The sequence below is a fragment of the Protopterus annectens genome, chromosome 2.part0 (genome assembly GCF_019279795.1).
Source record: "Protopterus annectens isolate FY-2018-M chromosome 2.part0, PAN1.0, whole genome shotgun sequence".
NCBI classification, from domain to species: Eukaryota; Metazoa; Chordata; order Ceratodontiformes; family Protopteridae; genus Protopterus; species Protopterus annectens.
In genome coordinates, this window is record NC_056728.1 from 1,543,301,554 (window position 1) to 1,543,325,939 (window position 24,386).

Genomic DNA, 24,386 nt, shown 5'->3' on the forward strand with positions numbered 1-24,386 from the left:
ATCTGGTTCTCATGTCTCTATGGAGACAATCTGATAAACAGCAATAAAAACAAAATACTTCTTTTTAATTGCTTTCTTTCACTGGTCTAGGGGATAATGTTTTCTGAAAGCCTTCAAGTGTTTCTCATTCTGTGACAGCAATAAAGATAAGACAAAACCAGGCAGCACTTAGTAGAAGCACAGGCTGTCCCATGCATCTTAGCATGGATAACCTTTGTTTTAGGTTAACCCAAGTCTATGACTGTGGCTGTCAGCTTGGGACAATTATTCCTATTACAAAGGTAAAACTTCAATATTTGAAGATGTGCATAGTTTTGTGTGTTAATAGGTTTTTGGAGAGTAATGGGATGTATTTTTGAGGGCTTTCAACAAAATAAAATGTTTTGTAAGATGTGACATAGGCCCAAATGGATATGATAAGAAATAACTTGTATAAAAGGTCAACCTGCCAAACATTAGCATGTGTATGTAACACAATAACTGGAACTAGATACTTAACAAAACTGTTATAAATAAAAGGTGGGAATAATAACTTTTTAACATCATGAACCTTTCAATATTATCTTTAAATGTTAATGGTCTCAGAGATATATACAAAAAATAAAGAATAGTGAACTATATTTAAAAAATGTAGAGTGGAAATAACTATGCTAGAGGAAACACGTTTGGAAAGAAATGAACATGTGAATTTGATGAAGAAAGGTTTTCAGGATGATTATTCAGCAGAATACATGTGAAAAAGGAAAAGAGGAGTACATATATTAATTGTAAGAAGAGCGCTGATAATGATAGAAAATGATAAAAAAGCTAATAATAGTAGATATGTAGCACTAAGGCAATAGCAGAGGATTATACTGTCATGTATTTATATTCCATCTAAAACTGCTATAATGAAGCTTAAGAAAATTCTGGCAGAAATATCAATTTTCAGCAGGGAATATTACTTATAGGTGGGGACTGGAATTTGATTTGCAGCAGGGGAGATTTGTCTGGGGGTCCAAAAGGGAAAATATAATAAAGGAGGGTAGATTTATTTTTGAAGAAATTTGTGAACATATTTGGCATAGAAGATGTGAATTCATTAGTAGGAGTTTAGAATTAATTTACTTATTATTTCGCAAGATACAAAACCTGGGCTAGGCTAGACAGAACTTACATTTCACAGGAACATGTGCATTTAATTGAAAGTTTTGATATGCATCCAATAACTATTTCAGATCACACACTAATAATAACTAAAAAATGCACAGTCTTCTCCTTCTTCTTTCGGGTTTTCCCAGTAAGGGGTCGCCAAAGAGGATCATCTGTCTGCTCATGATTGGCAGTAGAGTTTTATGGTGTTGAGTTGCCAGCCCAGTGCCCAACCTTCCACAGAAGACACACACACTCACTCACACCTAGGGCCAATTTATAGTGTCCAATCCACCTATAGCATGTCTTTGGGATGTGGAAGGAAACCAGAGCACCCGGAGGAAACCCACGTGACCACAGGGAGGATATGCAGACTCAGCACAGAAGGCACCCCAAAAAATGCACAGTAATGAAATAAAAATGAGACACTGGTATTTCCCCACCTTTCTGTTGAAAAAAGAGGAATTTAAGAAATGGATAGTGGAAACTATTTTGAGAAGATAGAAACTTGTTCTGAGAATATAGCTAGGGAAAAGGATAAAATTAAAATAGAGTTTAAAATAGGGTGGAATAAAAGAAAGAAGAATATGGTTAAGAAGCAACAATAATTATTTAGAGGGATAACAAATGTTAAAGTATTGCAGAATAGGGGGAATCTCACAGAAAAAGAAGAGGAGCAATTGCAGAGTGCCTAGCAGAAAATAAAGGACTACCTCGATAATATGCACAAGTTTAGATAGATTGCTGTTAAGCAACTGTTTTTAATAATAATGCCAGAGCACAAAAACTTTTAGCACAATGACTCAGGCAACAGAAAGTAGAAAGTGCTGTTACTAAAATTAGGGAGCCTATAACAAGCAAGATAACAAAAGATCCTGTACATGTACTAGAAATATTTCAGCAATTTTATGAAAATCTATATAAAGTAGAGAAATATGGAGATCAAGAAAAGGTACAAATGGAAATTTTTATGGAAGAATTAAATATGCCAAGGTTAGAGGTAGATGAAGCTCAATTACTGATAAGATATGACGAGATGAAATAAAAATGGTGATGTATAACCAATCAACAGGAAAGTCCCCAAGAATAGATAGTATTCCTATGGAAGTTTGGAAGCTAGGAGGGAAAAATCATAAAGATCTGCAAGGTTTTAACAGTATTTTACCTAAAGAGGGTAAAGACCCATCAGATCTAGCTTCATACAGGCCCATTTCAATCTTAAACCATGATCATAAAGTGTAAATGTCTATAATAAGTGGCTCTGAAATTCGAGGATATAATTGATTTGGTAGTCAAGAAAAGCTGGTTCTATTTTCAGATGATATTATCTTATACTTGATAAAACCAGAAAAGGACATTTTAGTGTTTTGGAACATTTTGAGACAGTTTCAAACCTTTTCAGGATACAAACCTAATAAGCTAAAACAAAGGCAATAGCTGTAAGTTATGTACCCACACACAAATTGTTTCAGCAATATCCATATTTATGGGGAGAAGATAAAATTAAATACTTAGGAGCATGGATTAAAAAGAATTCTGGTGTGGCAGCTAAGGATGTGTCTAAAGAGACTAAACAAAAGATAATACAAAAACTGAGAAATTGAAAGCTCTGTTATATGGATATGGATAGCAAGATACAGGCAGTTAAAATGTTTTCAGTCCCTTTAGTTTTATACATAGGTCAGGCATATTTTTAGCAACCATTAGAGAAGTTGTGGATAGCAATTAATAAAAAGCTGACGGATTTTATCTGGGAGGGGGAGACGGCAAGACTCAAGTGGGATAAGCTGATTCTTTCAATTGAACAAGGCGGTTTAGGATTACCCGATTTGAAGAGGTATTACAGAGCTATACAGTTAAGGCTTTTATATATAGCGCAAGGAGAAAACTATAATTCAAAGTGGAAAGGGATGATGATGATGATGAAACAGGAGGAAGCTGAAGAAACAAGGAGAGATTGGGATTTTGGATGCCAATCCTTAAGGAGAATAACAATAACCATGCAGAATATTATATTTATAAAGTAGCAGAAAGTATTCCAAGAACTAAGCCAAAACAGGAATAGAGAAAGGAGATTCTGCCAATAGAGATGACTGCGAGCAGGGATACAGACAATAGGCAAGGGAGGGTTGAAATTTATTGGAAAAAAATTGTAAAAGAACCAAGGCATTGGGAATAAATAATTAGAGAAGGAAAGGTAGCAGAATGGGAAGAGACCAATAATTTATTTGGACTGCAGGACAGAGATTGCCTTCCCTATCAAGGACTGATATCAGAATATATGCAAACAGAAAGAAATAGGGGGATCCTAAGCAAAACACTAGCACTGGTAGATTTTTTTTAGAATCTAGAACAGAAGCTGCTATTAAAAAAGGAATAATTAGTACAGCATGCAGATATTGCATGATAACAGTAAAAATCAATCAGAGGAAGTTAGAAAGGATTGGGAAGAGAGGTTGGATAAGCAATTCCCAAAGAAACAACTGAGGGTATATGTATGTCTCCCCAATATGTAACAAAGACTAGAAGATATTTTTATACCCCAAGTAGACTCCAAAGAATTTTTCCTCAGGTAGACAGTAAATGTTGGAGGTGTGATGGGGAAGAAAGAGGTAACTGGGAACTTATTTTATGGGAATGTAATGAGTTGGCAGACTTTAAAGATTCCCTGTAGACTGCTCTGTCATAGATACTGGGTGGTCAAATTGGTGTAACTAAGGAAATTATTTTTTTGAGCTATGATACAGAATCGGAATTGCCTAGACATAATAAGGCCTTGCTGAGGCCAATTATGGTGGCTGCCAAAAAACAGTTACTAGAAAATGTAAATTAAAGTCTAAATCAACTTTACAAGAAGTAGTGAATATAGTAACATAGATAAATTAATTGGAACTGAGATCTTTAGAAAAGGGTAAGAGCAAATTACATAGGAAAAATGGGAATTGTGGGAACAATACATGCTGAGGAGGAACGAAGTTTAAAAGAAGGCAAGATATGAATGAGCTATGTAACATTTGACTGACAATGACTAGATATATTATAAGTGATGTACAATGTTTACAACTAGAATTATGTCAACATGGTTTGTGATGTATAATGTTTGCGACTAAAATGATGTCAATATGGCTTGTTTTCACTTTTAGAAATGTATGAGTACTTATGTCATATCTGATAAGTTAATAAAGATGTTTCTTGTTAAAAAAATAGCAGGATTTGTGCCTTGAGAATTGAGGAGTGCAATGGTTATTCCACTTCACAAGGGTGTACCATCAACTGACCCTAGAAATACAGACCCATTAGTTTGACTAGTCTAATATGCAAAAGGAACACTTTATGATGGGAACGATCAACAAAAACATGGGCAACCTTCAGGCTTTGATAAGGGAAGCTCATGCCTACTAAATCTGGTATACTTCTTTGAGAAGGTGACCAAGGCAACAGATGAGGGGAAAATTATGCATACAGCTGAGCTGGACCTGGCTAAGGCATTTGATGCAATACCGCATTCGGGTATAGTTGACAAACTCACCAAAGTGGGAATAAACCCTTAGATAACTCTCTGGATTGTCAATTGGCTCATAGACAGGACCCAGGAAATTGGGATTGATGTGACCCTATCCACTAAGAGACCAGTCACCAGTGGGGTACCCTAGGGCTTCGCACTGGGACCACTACTATTTGGCATCTATTTCTCAGAGGTAAAGGTTAATGTCAACGGCTTGTGGCTGACCAAGTTTGCAGATGACTGCAAACTGGGAGCTATCATGGAATCCCCCTATGACACAGATTTCTTACAAGAGAGTCTAACACAGAGAAATGATTGGTGTTAAAGCCATGGATTAAAATGCGATGTCAAGAAATGCATTATCGTTCATTTTGGGAAAACAGTCACCCAGACTAATTATTCCATCGATAAGACACCACCAAGTGTTGACACAGTAGTCAGGGATCTAGGAACATATGCAGACAGTAATCTGGCCTTTAACCACCATGTGGCATAGCATCTAGGTCCGAGGAAGTCATAATGCCACTTTACTTGGTACTTTTATCAGAGCCATCATTGAGTATAAAGCCCCCTTCAGCATGTGCCTGACTAGAAATATGCAACAGTTGGAATGCCCACAATGGTTTCTTACCAATAGAATCCAGGGTATAAACACATTGTTCAGTATAGATTGCCTTAAAGCACTATCTCAATACTCAGTCTCCTACAGGTAACTGAGAGGTAATCTATGTCTGGCATACAAGGTGCCCTTTGATTCAGCTCTGATGGACCTTTATCCTCAAAATGAACAGCATTACAGCTACTAGAATTAAAATTTTGCCTGTAACATAAATGGGACATGTTGGCGAGACAGATATGTGTCTCAGAAGATCTCCATGTTTTGGAACAGGTTCCCCATCCATTTGAAACCAACCTTAATCCTATTTAACTATAACCTTGCCTAATGGATGTGAAATTGGAAATACACCTTGGAAATGGTCCCTCATGTCTCTGCCAAATAGAGGCAGCCATTAACTATGCCCAAACTAACATATTTCCCACCCCCATATAACCTTTAGAAACTTCTTACCTGACATACCTCCTCCTAATAAATTCCTATGATACATAGGGACACAACTGGGTTGCGTTTCATGGCTAAGCTTATAAAGGCCCTGGTGGTCATTAACCGAGTATATACCTATGAACCTATAAGACAACGCCATGTACAGGTTGACCACTAGAGGCTCACCACCAAGACACTGCCAATTGACAATCTCCGAGGAGTTCATTATAACTCCTATTGGAGGCACTGGCAGGACACTTATGTGGTGTGGTGGACTGAATGTGTGAGCTGAGCTGGTCAAGACTGCCTGTGTGTGTGTGTGCTGTGGATGCCCCAGGTGAGCAATGGCAAATGTTGTTCCTAGAAAATAAATTTATTTTTGCTACCTCTGCAACCATAGCTTTAATCCCTTAGTCTCCTCTGTTACTGATTCTAAAATTGACATCATTCTCTCTGCCTGCTTCTAACCCTGAGCCCTCAATTTTCTGGTCTCATTGAAATCCTTAATGTTGTGTCTCCTATGACTGTACTGTTTAATCTTTGATTGCCTTTGACTAAAGTAAATTTAACTGGGAACAGATGTTACTTGGGGATACATTTGCCTATCACATTGGTTTCCAAGTCATGCTCCTCTCTCACTGACCTACTTTGTATGGCATGTATTAAAACAGAGGCACTCACTGTAATAAGATATGCATACATTTTAGTGTAATGCAGCTTCTTTACAAGTATCAACCAAGGGAATCTTACAGATTATAATTTCAATTTTTCAACTAATCATGCACTGCCCACAGACTGACAGAAAAACATTTACATTACACTCCTAAGGTTTATATTAATTGACAGAATGCTGCAAACTTATCAAATTCTGCAGCATGCCAGCATAATTCTGTGGACTGCTGTAATGCCAACGTGTCTTCTGTTTCTGTGATTTCTGGAAGAAAAATTTATAGCAACCAGTTTGCTACTGCAGCTATATGCCAAACTGTAACTCAAATAAAAGAATTTCTGATTTACATACCAATGATTCCATATATGCTTATTGTGTCTGTCAGAACTCTGCTATATAAATATAAACCCAGAGAATAACAGAACAGACACTCTGTTTTACCCCCTCAAAACAATTAATGGAAAATGCAAATGCAAATGCATCACACTGGAGTGGCTTAGAAGGAGTTCTCCCCCACACCTTGCAGACAAGCAGTTATATATCATAATTAAGGTATGGTTACCTGTACATAAATACCTTCATGTGCCATATATGGTGAAATGGTATTACTATCAGTGACTTCTGCAAGTGATATAAAGTCAATAATCCATGCTGTAATTATACAGGAGTTACAGGGACTTCTTAACATAACATTGTAGGCATAAATTGGTGCATGATACACATATTCAGGTGTTTTTATTATATAGATCTATAAATCAACAGATAACAAAAACTAGGCATCATTATAGCACTGCTGAACAAATAATATATTTACAAATGTAATACCTTCAAAATGTGGACATGTTAGTATCAACAAATGACATAGATTTAGTTTTATATTGGACACACTGACTATAGGGATGCCCCGTTGAAATAAAATGATCATCCAAAGGACACACAAGATGTTATATGGTATGAATATGAAAGTAGGGAATTCAATGGCATGCAAGTGATTTGACAGATTGAGAAGTGTTATTCTCAGTGGACTGTAGCAGGAAGGTTACAAGAGGATTATGTTGTTTAAGGAAACACTGACACAGTGATGTGTGTGTGGACTTTGCACTGACTGGAATTGTAGAGTTAAAAAATTATTTCCTCTATATCTTCATCAGTATGTTGTGTGCTGTCATAAAGATGTATGTAAAAAAATGTAATATACCTGTACATGTTTCTTCAGACAATTGTACTTTTTTATTTAATGTTCAATTTCTTAGGTAAGACTGTTTTCCCTCCATTTAGTATTGTACTATAGGATAACTTTTACAAAAACAAAAGTGGTTTAAGATAGATCTCCATAAATCTACAAAAAATGTAGCCTTGATATGAAAGATGCTAATATCATACACTTGAGGTATTTGTTAGAGTTGTACTAGCAGAAAACCCTGCACTTTTTTATATACTCTTTCCTTGCAGCTCTTTGGTTTGATGCCATAAGAACTTTGGAGTGTGCACGCCTGAAAAATATATGTTGGGTTTGGAATGTTATGTATGCTTTCTATTTAATAAGCTTTGAAATGCAAAATTCCCAGATTTCTGCAGCAAAGCATAACATTTACCCAGGGTGCACTGTTGCACTACCTTTATCTATAGTGAATTTTTATAACAGTATGTATCAAATGAATTATTTATATTTTTACAAGAAACATATCATGCCTGAGCTGGTGGTATTGCAGTTCATTTGCTACTATATACTTCTTTTTGTTGAGGGGGTCAGTGAGGGGGCCTAGTGTTGCAGTACAATGCTTTCACAGATCATATGAGAAGGACAAAGCAGAGTTTGGTGTTGTTGTACTGTAGCTAAGTAGCCCTGTAACTGTGATTTCTGATACCAGACATTACCAGGAACTGTAAAACATTTTATTGCAAAACAGGCATCGTATGTCATCACCCACAGCTGGGATAAATGTTGCAGTACTATAGACAACAGTATCAAGAAACTAGTGTGTCTCTTTTGTTTGTGTATACTCCATATCTTGATTTTGCAGAATGATTTGGTACTCAGGACCACAATCAGTTAATAATGCCAATTATTAGATTCATACTTCTTATGGCTCAGAAAATGCACATTGATGCAATGCAGACTGATCTATTAGCTTTTTAGTAAATTAGAATAATATTTAAAAATTGTCCTTTTTGGGCTTGTCCCCAATTAGTTTTGGCTTTGTCTGAAATTCTTTATCAAAGAAGTTGAAATGCACGCATACTTGATGTTTTTATGATATGTAATATATGTTATAGAAAATACCATCAAAGCAATCTCTACAATTCAGTGCAACTGCTTTGATGGTATTTTCTATAACATATATTACATATCCTAAAAACATCAAGTATGCGTGCATTTCAACTTCTTTGATAAAGAATTTCAGGCAAAGCCAAAAATAATTGGGGACAAGCCCAAAAAGGACAATTTTTAAATATTATTGTAATTTACTAAAAAGTTAATAGATCAGTCTGTGTTGCATCAATGTGCATTTTCTGAACCATAAGAAGTATGAATCTAATAATTGGCATTATTAACTGACTGTGGTCCTGAGTACCAAATTCTTCTGCGAAATCAAGGTATGGAGTATACACAAAACAAAAGAGACACCCTAGTTTCTTGATACTGTTGTCTATAGTACTGCAACATTTATCCCAGCTGTGGATGATGACATACGATGCCTGTTTTGCAATAAAATGTTTTACAGTTCCTGGTAATGTCTGGTATCAGAAATCACAGTTACAGGGCTACTTAGCTACAGTACAACAACACCAAACTCTGCTTTGTCCTTCTCATATGATCTGTGAAAGCATTGTACTACAGCACTTTTGAACTAGCATACATTAAATGTCTTGGAAATAGAAAAAGAACATAAAAAAGTATGGAATCATTTTTTTTTGCCACTTGATATCTTCTATGTCTCATGTTAGGTATGGGGATAGGGAATGTAACATCACACTGATGTACATTTACACTGACATATTATGTCCATAGATAATATCACATTTTTCTAAAATGTTTTCAAGTCACTTCTCTACTGATGCTAATGTATTAATGCCTACTAAGTGCCCATCATATGATTTTGCATCCTCTTATATCTCATCTGATCATGAGTAAGGATTAAGAAGAGGCAATGCCTGTGTGTACATGCAATGCCATGCTTGATCCCCTTGTGACATCTGCTCTTGTTTTCTTAAATATTCTGTATACCATATGCATTACTGTTGATCCCACTAGGGGATTGCCGTGTATTAGTAAAATCTCAACTGCACCAGAGAGGGAGAAGAGAGAATTACAGGGAGACAGTAGTTAGCCATGGCATCCAGCTGCTCAAATCACCTCACCTTTTCCATATGCAGTATGTTTTCCAGCACTTTGGCATCAGACTGGACTAGCTGCACTTAGCTTGGAGACAGCAATAGTCTATATGCATCTCTGGGATGCATCTGTTTTTTTTCTTCTAATGCTTAGAAGATATCTTTTTTTTATAATCACAAATTCACCTGTCTATGTCTACATAGTAATATCTACATATAAATCTGTGCAACTAAAGTACTGTAGTTTTCTGCTAGTATTTATTTTATGTCCTAGCATTATTTGATTTTTTTTTTTTATGTAGATCTCTTCTGTAGATTGGTATGGTGTATATATGATGTACTGAGGTAGCATCACACCTTATAGCATAGTGCCTTCATTCTATGAAACTCTGCTTGGTATTATAAGGCATAGTGACATAAAATGTTCTAAAACCACATTTACACACACACACACACACACACACACACACACACACACACACACACACACACACACATCTTCCTATATAAACTGAATATTTCACCACAGAAATTTTGCTAGAAGTGCACAACAAGAACCACAGCATTCATCCTTCAACTGCATCCCATCTTCCAAGTAATCTCTCATTTCACCATATAAACATGTAGAGTACTATATCTCCATAAGATCATTGTAATAACATACTGATTTAGAACTAATTCTGCCCACCATTAAAGGACACTGTACTGAGAAATGAGTAGAGGCAGAAGAATGCGAATTCATAACTGGTGGGTAAAAGCTATTAGGAAAATGGGTCCAGGGGCAGACAAGTTACTAGATAATAGGGTAGTATGGCCCTCCTGTGGCCTTTATGTGACGTGCACTAGAAAAGAGACCCTTATGTACACAGAATAGATTCATAACATAATGCACTGTTATGATTTAGGCCTTGAACTCCTCATGTCAGTTTATTACAATTACACCTACTGGCAAGCTCTAACAACATCTGGTAATACACTTCCTAAACAGCAGCTGCTTACTATGATAAAATGATTTGGACAGCAACTGCAGAGAATTTCAGTGTTTTCTATCTGTTTTATTTTCAATTGCTCACAAGCAAATATTTCAGAAAATACTGGCAGACACTATTTCTGCCCTCCACTTATATCTAAGTCTTAATGTGCTTGCCATTTTTAAACCACAGAAAAGTCAGACTAAACATTGTGATACCATAAATATTAAATCACCAAAAGGGTAAGACAAGTCCATGCAGTATTCATAGTCTCCTTGCAGAAAAGAGATGTCAGTTGTTGACCCTGGAAAAGAAGAAACAAAAAGACTATTGGATTGCTTACTGAATTGTAACAGCTGGAATCTAATCTTTATGAACACTTAAGTAACAGCTGTATGCCTTGCTACACTAACATAGTAATCCTATTTAACTAGTGCTATTTTTATTGAATGTATGTAGCTGTAGTACCTTATGGCTGTGTGGTTGTATGACTTATACAACTGGTTTGGAACTTAAGAGAGGACACATATAACTTTCCAGTGTACCTCAGTTAAAGTCCTTAGCCAGCCAGAAAAATTAAATTTTGACAAGTGAACATGTTCATGTCTTTAATTAACAGCGTAAATAAAATTGACTTCAGTGTTTTTTAACGTTAGTCAAGCTAAATCTGCTGCATTACCCTACTTGTAAGTAAGCCTTAACTGAAGTGTCTCACAGTTTAAAAAGTATAGGGCTTTCATATATGTTGGAGCTGTAATTGCCACAGAAACAATTAATATTTTGACTGTTTTCCCTTCAAATGGAAGAAATTAATTTGGTGTAAAAAGTAAGATGTTAAGTTATAGCACAGCCAGTTGGCTTACACACAGCAGTTAGAGATGCAATTCACAAGTGCTGTCGGTAGAGGGCAGTATGATACAAAAAGAGCTGACATTTCTATTTGTTTAGAACTCTGTTAACAGGATGTTTTGACTTACTCTGGGGTCAAAGTAGATTTTTCTTTTATAGGGTAACACTTCATAAAAGGTTGTACTTATGGGGTCCTGATAACCACACTTTCTAATGTCATTCCTATATTGTCTGCCATATCCACTTTAGAATAAAAAGGATATTTATCAGGAACATAGAAAGCTCTACATATTCCATCTAAAGTTCATATTACTATCGGTTTTGTATATTACATACAGGCACTGTGGGCTTAAAGACCATTTGTTGCCTTTGGTCTCAAAGGAGCTGCCTCCTAGGTTTCCAGCTGTTGCAAACTAAGATGAGAAAAACACCTGTGAAAGGGAGAGCATTTCTCAGGAAGTAGGGAAAACATGAGAATGTCACTTACATCAGGTTAAGCATCTGTCATTTTTTTGGGAGTTAAACATTTGTTCTGAGAGGTTATAGGTTCAAGCAGTCCTATTTAGTCACAGACAGAGTTCATTTCCCTAAAAAGGAACACAGCATTTTTAAACATTAGTCTGGAAACACCTGGAAACAACTGCACAGTATATTCAGCAAGTACAATGTTTACCAACATTACATCTGTATATTTAATTTATATTCATACAGAACATAACATTCTGTAGGTTAACGTTTCCTTTGTTTGTTTTACAGCTCCTCAGCATATATATATATATATATATATATATATATATATATATATATATATATATATGCAGGGGATGTGTTAACATACAATTGTAGACAGTAGTACTACAGTGATAATGTTCTGTAGGCTCAAAGCTTAGTTGTGAATCTCAGATGTTGCATATCTTGTTTGCCTTTACAAGAATATATGCATATTGCTATGCTTTACAAGGCTGGAAGGAAGCTCATTCATTCCTCTTGCCTAGAACAGCTTTTGATCATAGTTTACTGAGTGCTTTTGCCTCATATTATTATAAACCTCTTTTCCTGTAATTCCAGTGCTCAGGTCACATGCTTTGCTCAGCTGAATATGTGATTGTTTCTGTTTCCCAAACCTACACACTCACTCACACAATGCACAACACACACACACACACACACACACACACACACACACACACACACACACACACACACACACACACACACACACACACAAATGTATATGTATGTAATAGATTTTTATATTTTTATTTTGTATAAAATATACTATAGACATCTCCTATCTGTTAGATTTGAAAAGATCTTCATATAAGATTTATTGCATATGTCTTTTTCATTTTCTTTTTATACATTTATTCTTCAGTTCTGATAACCTCTCACATAAACAGAAATACTCAGTACTTATACACATATGGACATCTTAAACTACACGAAGGCCTGGTTCATTTTTCATCATATGATATCCATAATTTGTATTTCCTTTTCATCCTGATTGTCTTTTTTTCTTAATGTCATAAAACAATATTATTAATGTTTACCACACACACATTTCCTCCAACTTAGAGATTATTTTGTGTTTTATGTATTTTTTCAGCTTTTTTCCCACTATTCGGCTGTATAGAAATGTCTTAGTCTTGTTAATACTCCTGTATTTAATTTCATATCTGAAATAAAATTCTTAGAAAGATACCTTTAATAAATGATTATTCAGTAACTGGTTGAAAGGTAAAGTAATCATAAACATGCTTGTGGTTGAAAAGATAAATCTTATATTTCTGGTATAAACTTTAGAGAATCACGACTTGTCTGTGTAACCCCACTGTTTCAATTTCTAGTGTGGCCCTTTGGCAAGGTTACACATGACACGGCTATCTCTGATTTGTCAGAATCTTTCCTAGTCTTTCTTCTGATCAGTGTAGACACTGTTTACAGGAAAATGCCATCTTCCCAAACTCATTATCCTGATTACCGTCTACACTTCCTTTGGTGTTTTGATTGTTTTTTAGTATTTTTTTTTTCCATATTGCTCCATGATGTTCTTCTTGACAATGACTTCAATGAGTAGTCCCACCACAGCACTGACAGAAAAAAGTTCTCTGTTTTTTTGCAATGGAAAAATTGCATGACAAAATGGGTGCTTTCATTTGATTTATCAGTAAAATGATAGACATAGTACCCCACCTCACCAGTTATGTTCTGTCAGGTAAACATGCTTGCATTTACTGTAGGTATGACCTGCTGTCATTGACAAGCCATAAGTCATTTTGCCATGTGTTTAATATACCCAGCACTATAATATATGTGCAGCTTGGTGCAATAGCAAATGTCTTGCTAAAACATTTATTGCTAATGCCTTATCATATAACAGACTGTATGCCACAAGAGAGCCATATTTAAACTTTTGAGTCCCCAAACATCATTCCTGTTGTAGCACCATCTGTATTTTTAAATAACACTTCTAAATATATCTTTGGTTAGGTGTCTATAAGTATCCATCTATCAGTTTGTAACTGTATATCAGTGTATTTACTTCTAATTATCCATCTGTATGTACATTGGTTCATACACACACACATACAAACAAAGGTATTACACAAATCTTAATGTGGTAATAAAAATTATTAATAATGCTTAAAAATATAAAAGTCAGACAATCAGTATAAAATACATTGAAATAAAGTAGAGTAATGTTATGAAGTTCAGATAAAATACAGTACTGCAACAAATATACCAATAAATATAAAAATAATTTCACATACTCAGAAACTTTAATGTAGAACAAACACCTATTTAATGCAGCTATACTGAATCAGACAACCAATGTCACTAAAACCCTCCCATTCAGAAAACAAACAAACAAACAAACAGAACCATAGCTGTTTACCCATAACAGGAAAAAATCTAGAAAATTGCCTGTAAACTGTGAATATAAAATAAATGCATGCATAAAGGCATCCGTATATGCATATATACCTAAATAAAAAGGGAAGTATATGGGCTCAGTGGGTAATACATGCTAATAACTGAAGTATCTTTTATTTGTTTATTTATTTATTTGTTTGTTTGTTTATTTATTTATTTATTTATTTATTCATATATACCTAAATAAAAAGGGAAGTGTATGGGCTCAGTGGGTAATACATGCTAATAACTGAAGTATCTTTTATTTATTTGTTTATTTATTTATTTGTTTATTTATTTATTCATATATATACCTAAATAAAAAGGGAAGTCTATGGGCTCAGGGGATAATGCATGCTAATAACTAATATTTTTTATTATGTGGTATTGAAAACTTACTTTGTCACACATGACTAAACCAGCCATCACGAAATGCATCTATCTGATACTAATTTATCCAGCTATGTATTTATTTATCTTTCCAGAGGTGTAGTTAGCTATTCTGATACCAGGAGCTGTCACACAATGTGGATGCCCTCTCAAATTTAAGTTGAAAAAAAAAATACATGGAACTCATTATTTAAGGAGGAAGCCAGGTCTATTCTTTCCCCCTCTACACTCAACTCAAAGTTCAGGAGAAAATAAAATAAAAAATGGAAAAAAAGCTCTACAGTACCTTTAAAACTATAGCAAACTGCTTGCTACATTCGTAACAAGCATCTGTTACAGGTTATATAAAGCACTTCAGTTCTGACAGCAAATGCAGTAATAACGTCATTAATTTCTCAATGTCCATAGTGCACTTAAGATCGATCAGGATCTGCCTTTGCACCTGAGGTGGATGACCACTTCACCTCACCCTAACTATGCCTGTCTGTCTGTCTGGGTATCTATCTGTCCTTCTGTCTATTCATCTTTAACATTCTAAAGAATACACTCTTTCAGTGAGTAGAAGAGGTAATAAACACACTTCACTGAGCTGCGCTATAATCAACATATGGTTGGCTGATGATAGCACAATGTTCCTGAATTCCCATTCATTGTGGGAGTGTGACTACAGAGTTTGTATGTTTAAGTAAGGAGATGTGGAGGATTGTAGGATGCAGAGGGGTATATAAATGCTCCTACAGATCTTTTCTGATGGAGTAACTATTTAGAAAGTACAGTTGTGTAAGTAAACATATTGTAAGAGCAGGTGTTGAAGTTATCACTGCTGCAGTAGCTTTAGCTATATTGCTTATATACTGTACAGGATATAACAGCCTTCCAGCTTCTAAAGCTTCAGGGCACCTTCTGCTCATCCTAACTATCAGGTAGCGCAAACTGAGCTGACTAAATGACAGGTTTGGGTGTCAATCCCTTCAGACCTTTCTTGCCAACAGACTAAGGAGGCTGAGTCCTGAAAGGACAATGTTCTGAAGAACAAAAAATAAACAACCACACTATAGCATAAACAAGACACCAAAAAATAAGGGGGGGGGGGCTGAGGGAAGGAGTGGCTACTACAGCAGTGACCATTCAAACAAGTTTGCTTACTGCGGTGGTGGTGCTGCAGTAGCGTTGTTGCCTCACAGTAAGATGTTGTCCTGTTCGATTCTCAGCTAAAGTGCCTTCTGTGTGGAGACATGTGTGAATGGGCGTACCTTCGTTGAAGGTTGTGTGTCAGAGCTGGCAACTCGGTACGTACAAATCTACTGCCAATCATTAAGTGGACCGGAGTTCCGCTGTGGTGACCCCTAACTGGGAAAAGCTGAAAGATACAACAATATTGTTATAGAAAGTCTGCTTACAGAACTATACTATGTTCATCATATTGATCAACGGTGTAATAGCCTTAGCTATAAGGGTAGATTACCTTAGCTAACTACAGTTGGGAGGTGGAAGGGGAAGAGCCCAGGAGTCCCTGGAAAGTGATCCGAGCAAAGCATGATCTAGACCTAAAGAAGGAATGAAACTTATAGTGCTTTGAAAAAATATGCACAGAGGACCAAGATGCAGCTTCCCGGATACTTCAGAATCCAACCCTTTCTAAAACTCCACAGATAAAGCGAAGGCCCTGGTATAAAAGATCTTGTTCCTGTCTGGAAAAACATTGTTGTGGTGAGAATTATAAAAGGTAAATAGCCTTAGTCATTTGGAAACAGTCTGTATTGACACATGTTGTCCCTTGTTCTTACCTTCACAAGAAAAGAACAGCAGATCTGAAAATCTGGAAGATTTAGTTCCATCAGGATAGTACCTGACTTGTCAGTGGACATCAAAGATATGTAATATCTTTTCTCCCACATTTTTAAAGTCAGTAAAAAAATGGGGGTAATGGATAATTTGGCTTAAATTAAACTCAGATACCTATTCAGGCATAAAAGACCAGTTAGTTCTCAAAGAAACCCTGTCACTGAGAAAAATAAGAATGGGTTGATTCATAATAACAGCTTGCAACTTAGATATTCTTCTTGCTGAGGTCAGAACAATCAGTAAAATGGTTTTCCATGTTAAGAAACTCAAGTTGGACAGATTAGCTGGTTCAAGTAGAGTGAATGTTGGCCTCTCTAATGCAAAATTAGGGTCCCAAGAAGGGGCCACTGGTTTCTCGGAGGCCTCTTAAGTAAAACTTCTTTCAAAAACATTTTGACATGAGAATGCAATGAAAAAGGAGGATCCATGGGCAGACATGCTGAAATGGCCAATAAATGAACCTTGATGGAGGAGTAAGAAATGCTATAGGAAAGTAACTCACACAAATCTTGTAATACCAGAGAATGTCTCTGTACTCAATCTCCTACAGGTTACAGAAGAGCGATCTATGCCTAGCACATAAGGCAGCTCAGATGGATCTCTTGCACATCTGTAAGACAAACACCAGAAATGCTAGCTCCAAGGACCTTAACTTTGTCTGTGACATAAATAGGACCTGTTGGAGGGGCCGATATGTATCTTAAAGGATCCTTGTGCTATGGAATAAGCTCCCCATCTATGTAAAGCAGAGTTCATGCCTGATCTATTAAAAAGAAACCATGATCATTGGATGGGAAATCACAAATTCATTCCCGGTCTGGTCCTCGTGCCTTTAATGGACAGAGGTCAACAGTAAATAAATGAATCCCTATCTAACATACCCTCCCCACATTACACTTAGCTACTTCTTTACAAACATACATCACCATATAGGCATCCAAGGAACTCTAGGACAAAACTGTGTTGGGTTAAATGGCTAGGCTTCAAAAGACCAGGTGGTTGATAGCCTAGTATAAATCTATGTACCCATGACCTAGAAACAGCTAGCTCTGAATGGATGCTGGTTATGTTGTTGTCACTGTTGTTGGTGTTGTTGTTGTTGCTGTCCCCAATAAGAAAACCTTTCCCATTTGCTAAAATAGTAACAGGCTTTCTTGCCTCCATTAGTACCTGTGGCATGTCCTCAGTAAACAGGCGCCTAAAAGAAAATAAGACGCTATCATCAAAGCTGTCAGTTGAAGTTGATTGGGGTCAGGGGTGTATCAAACACCCCTGATCTTGTGTGAGTAGATCCATTCTGTGAGGAAACTTGTAGTAATTGCACCTGGCCATTTCCAAAAGAGGGGAGAACCACCATTGCCTTGGCCAGAAAGGGAGTCACCACAAAGATCATGGTTTATTTTTAATAAATCAGGCATGAACTCTGCTTTACATAGATGGGGAGCTTATTCCATTTCCAAAAGAGGGGAGAACCACCATTGCCTTGGCCAGAAAGGGAGTCACCACAAAGATCTTGGGTGATTCCTTCTGAATCTTCACAAGTACCATGGATATCAAAGAAAAAGGCATCTGTCTTCCAGGCCTTCTAGCATGGAGTCTTATCGCATAATCTTGCCAGCTGATTATCTAGAAAGGAGGAAAATGGATCTGTTAGAGGAACTCCCCACAGGTGGATCAAATCTTGGAAGATCCCTTGATCTAGTTTGCATACATGAGAGTCTGCCTCTCTTGTGGAGCTCATCTGACACACAATATTGTTCTGGCTGAATGAAGGATACCTGTAGAGGGAGATTTTGATGTGAACCTATACCCTGACCTAACATGGCTAGTCTGAAAAGGAGGTACAACCTTCCCCCCTGCTTGAAGATGTACCACATGACTTTGGTATTGTCTAAAACAACGTGAAGAGGCCCTGGGGACTAAAGATGGTTTATTGAGCTGAATGCCTTGATGAGCGCAAGCATCTCTTTCATATTTATGTGATTGTGTCTGTCTTAAGTGCTCCACAAACCTTGCACTATTATTCCTCCTGAAACTGCTTCCCAAGCCAAGTCTGAGACATCTGTAATGACCAAATGCTTCAGAACATAGAGCGGTAAGGGGAGATCCAAATTTAAGAATATTTGCTGTCTCCACCAAATAACTTTTCTATTGAGAAACCCAGACACTGGTATTTGAAAAGGCAAGAGATGTGGAGGCTGGGACCAAACAGATTTCAGATACCATTGTATATTTTGCATATGGAGTCTTGCTAGGATTATCATGACAATCATAGATGCTACTAGACCCAAAATCCTGAAGTATTCCCCTTGCAGAGACTGAGGTCCGAGTGGAAAACCTTAGAAATAGATCTAAATATAGATCTACTTTTTCCTGTGGAAGAAAAGCTCTTTGTCCAGTTGACTCCCCAGGAACACAATCCTGTGTGAAGGAATCAAGAAGGACTTTTTTCTTGGAATCCCAGCTTGTGCAAGAGATCTCTCACCCAACTGAGAGATTCCTAACACTTTGAAAAAGACTCTGCAAAGAAAAGCAAGCCATCCGAATAAGGATAAAAGAAAATGGATACCCTGTAGCCTGCAAAGACTGGAGGTAGTCAGTTAGTGAACAGTCTTTGTGAGGTGGATAGGACAGAAGGTAAAGCAGAGAACTGATAAAGTGATACAGACACATAAACCTTAAGAAACACCTGAAGTCTGGATGAAAAGAAATGAGGTGATAAACATCTTTTAAATTTAGATTTACCAGTAAACTTGAATGAGGAAGAAGAGGTAACAAATTGTGAAATGACATCGTTTTAAGTTAGGCCCTATCACAAATGGGTCTAAGAAGAAAGATCCAAAAATGGCCTACCAGCATCTTCTTTCTTTGACACTAATAACATTCTTGAACATAAACCTTTCCCAACATGTGAAGGAGGAATTGGTTCTATCACTTCCTGGAACAGCATGTAATGAAGGACACGTGGAAATAAAAGAGTCTGGTCTGGTGGTTGAGGAATAGGACTATCCTCTCACTGCCACCTATAGCCCTGAGGAATGATCTTCAGAACCCATTTGCCTGAAACTGTCTATTACCGAAGAGAAAAATGGAGATTCAAACTTTCTGGAAAGGAAAAGGGAGTGCCTGGATGGGAGGAGGGAACAAAGTCTCTTACATAGTCAGACAGACTAGCTGAACTGTCCTCGGTTTTGTGGGGTCCTGAATTCTTCTTGGAACACCATTGCCATTATTCCACAATTGGATGAGGGGTTAGAGAATCTATTAGAAAATTAGAAAAAGGAGGGCAGAAGATCTTAAGAGATTCCCTGATTTAACATAGCCCTTTCATCTTAGTTTTTGATCACTTCTGCAGTAAAGGAACCAAAAAAGTGAATTTCTGTCCAAAGGAGAAAATAAAATAACATAATTCACATCCTCTTGGGAGGTTCTGAGAATACAGACAGTCAAACCTTTTTAAAACAGTACCGGAGCCATAGCCCTGGAAGAATTATCAACTGAGTCTCACACACACACACACACACACACACACACACACACACACACACACACACACACACACACACACACACACACACACACGTGCGCACACACACACACACACACACACACACACACACACACACACACACACACACACACAACACACATGTACATACAGATACACAGTAAACAGAAAGTAGTGATTAGCACAAAAGAAGAAACTGTTTAGCAACACTAGGGAAAACTAACGTTGTAACATGGTTTAAAAAGACTGCATAAAAACTGAAAACATTGTATATGATCTTATGACTGTCTCTCTTGATGAACCATCTGCTAGCCACCATCAAAACAAGCAACACTCAAACTACACAAGTACAGCAAGAGTGCAAGGCCAAAATACCAAAGTCAAATCCACAAAGCAACGACCAGCACTACTTCATGAGCCAAAACCAGTTTGCCTTACTGGCTGTAATTTATTTAATTACTTTTTTATACATTTTGTGTGTCATTAAACTGAATTATTCGCTGAAGTAGTACTGACCATTATTTTGTGGATTTGACTCTGGCCACCATCAAGCCATTTGGCTAACAGAAGTCTAGAATAGCCTGTCCTTTTTCATTCCTGTTGAATCACCTGTGTTGACCCAGGCAGTACTCATATCCTGCTCTGTCTCTCCCAATATGTGCATTCAGGTTCCCCATTATCAACCCCAATTCATGTTATCCTGCTTTATCTAGTAAGTCCTGCAACTGCTGCCTGAATGCACTCTTTCCTTGCTTTCACAATCCTGCTGTGGGACATGGACTGAGATTGTGAATACTGCCATATCCCTACACTAGTGTCTGACTGCCATGAGACAGTCACTAATTCTGATGACATCTCTCACTGTCTTCTAAAGCCTCTCCCTCACCACACTTTCTACAATATTTCTAATCTTTTCTCCTGATTAGTCAACTCTAGGCACCAAACCAAGTGGCTTTGCTGTGGAAACATCTAGATACACGGGATGTCTTGTCTCCTCATTACCATCAAATCAACCGCTTCCAAGCTGCAAACTATCAGTGAATCTATACTGAGTGTGGCAATCCTTAGTTCATGATATATATATATATATATATATATATATATATATATATATATGTGTGTGTACACACACACACACACACACACACACACACACACACACACACACACACACACACACACACACACATCCTTATCAAAAGTCAAAACAACAAGACTAGAATGCCGGATGTTCAAAGTAATGAAGCTTCACATCAACAAAAGTCAGAACACTGAATAGGTGCAAATCAGGCTACCACTACAACACTGCACTATGCAAAAATCAGAAACATTTGCAGGACATCAAGCTCCCCTGTACCCCCTTGTGGGGGGGCTGTGCCCCCTCACCCACCGCTAATTATATATACCGCCTCAAAGATAACATTGCATTTGGGAATGGGCAAGATCCCAAACCCAGTTATATTGTGATCTTGCACAAAACCTCACCTGCCCTGTTCGATGTTCTGAGTTTCACTGATGTGAGGCCTCATTACTATGACTGTTTGGCATTCTGGTTTCCTTTTGTTTTGACATTCAAAGTTGTGGTAATTTGTTCTTTTGATAGAGACCCATACATACACATAATATATATATATATCTCCAACAAAGTTTAAAATATCAAATTAAATAAATATCAGACTAAATGAAAAAAGATCAGAAAATATTGATTACTTCATTGAAAGAAATAGCTATAGGTTGTTTAGAATATCTAAACAAACCCACATCAAAAGACCTAGAAAGTGCACATGCTTCATATAGAAAAATCTATATTATCCATAATGAACATCATGTCTGAACTTAAAATTACTCCCAGTTGTACTTTGCAATAGAGCACCTTGGGTTGAAAGTTTGATGTAAACAAATGCTGATGTATCATCAAACCTAAGGATGCATATTCTGGATACATGGATTAGGGCAAGTGGCAGATACCTAATAATTACCACTTGGTGGTGCATTGTGAACAAATGACTTGGGAAGTGGCTTGAATGTCTCAGAAAGCCTACACATTAGTGAAAGCATCTTGGGCATGCTCGGCAAATGCTGTTGTGAGGAATGAGTCCCACTCCCACCTCTGGAATAGCATCTCCCACATAGAAAGAGGCATCGGGGATATGGAGAATAAATGGAATCTGTTCAAGACAGAGAGTTATTGATGTTGCAGTAAAAAGTGTCACCAGATGTTGATCAGTGCCTGCAGTGGTAGTAAACTTAGGACGCATCAATGGAAACAAAAAAGTGAGGGAAGCTGTCGATTTATAGAAAATAACTCCATGTGATTCAGTTGGGAGGAGGGGTATGCAGATTTCAGTTATAGGTACTGACAACCAATGAACACAGCATGTGGCAGTTACCAAGGTAAAAGCCTAGATGTGGGATGAGTTTAGTGAGGCTAACTTTTTGATGGCCTCAGAAATGTTTTAGCATACCATCACATAACTCAGGAAGAAGACAACACATTACATAAATAGTTTGCACCAGGAGTAGATAAATGCTGATCTCCAGTACGGACACTGAAGACGTAGAAGGAGAAGTTTGAAGAAATCCTGAACTTGGTAGGCATGTTATCTGTGGACTTGAGTCCTGTGGATGAGGTCAATGAAGTAATTAAAATGCTCCACTGTGACACTTTGGGAGACTGACTAGAGTCTCAGTGAAATACTAAAGGCAGGCTTTGCTATGTGGGTGTGTGTGTGTTTGCAGGGGTTGGGGTGTCATCTCTTGCATCATGATCTGCAAAGTGGAGTGGTTATTTCGGTCTTCATATACAGGCAGAACAGTATGTTTCATTTATAGTGAGGTCATGCCTCTCAGCCTTACTCGGAAGCCACCACCACCTGATAGTTGGGCCTCCTTTAGTACAGAAAGCAATCTGAGTTTTATCATAGATGTAAAATTGTGGATCAACTTTTCTGACTGGATAAATATTGGAGGGGACACTAGAATAAATCAATATAGTCTATGCATCTTTTGTTGACTTGGACAAAGCATATGACTGCATACACTGAAATGTCTTGTAGAAGATGCTTCAACATTACTGGATGTCAGCATTACTGCTTTGGGCTATTTAGTCCCTCCATGGGATCTACAAATGAAAAATCTCCGTGCAGGAGCAGTGTAGCCACTCCTGCATGGAATATAGCTGCTGAGCGATCCAGGAACGTGCCTTATTGATGTGCATGAGCGAGCCAGCACTGTTCCTGCACTGAAACCTGTGCAGGATGCTAATTACCTCATTTGCTGGTGAAAACCATGCAAATAAGGTAAAAATAGCAATCCAGGAAGCAGGCAGGTAACTGTGCAGGAACAGTGTAAGATGCAGAAATGTATTCAGCTACTAGCCAAATACATTTCTGCAAAAATGAAAACGGAACTATGACAGCTCCAATAAAAGGATGTACCCTAATCTGTAAGCATGCCAATGGCAAAATATATGGCCACTGTCATGGAAACGTGTTTAATTTTTATAAAAATAAAAGTTTTTTTTTTTTTTTGGTCAGTGTCAGCCATTTATGCATAGGGCAGTGCCGCACAAACGGGATCGTGGGGAAAATAAAAAAATAATGTGAAAAGTCAAATTTAAGGGAAACCTGCATTTTGCCATTATACTTAATGACAATCAGAATTAAAACAATGGCAGGGAACAGTGGTTACTAAGGGGGAAGGCTCTTGTTCATAGGTTCATAGGTTCATAGGTTCATAGGTTCATACTAGGCTATCTGCCCTAGGGCATTTACAAGCCTAGCCAGAGTGTGTTTGGCTTTCGCCATCCCTTGGAATGAGTTTACTGTGCCCTTTTTAAGGTTGTGTTTACTGTGCCTCTGTCTAGTAGTGACAAAGAAGTGATCTCCGGGGTAAACCTACGATCTCCCATCCACTCATCAAGATTTGTCTTGAAGAGAGTCAGTGAGGGGCTCTGCCTAACATGGACTGGGATTCTATTCCAGAGTGAAGGGAGCCTCTGGGTTATGAATCTGTCCCTCCAGTATGTCCTATTTATTTCTGTGCTGAGGTTCAAGTCACTCGATCGTGTAGCTCTAAGGGATTTGGATTTTCTGAGGTGGAGCATGTCCATTAATTCTGGGTTGGACATGGCTTTGTACATCAGGCATAAATCGCCTCTGAGTAGGCGGTATGCAACTGAGTAGAGCTGGAGTTTCTTTAGCTGAGCAGCATATGGCATCTGTTTG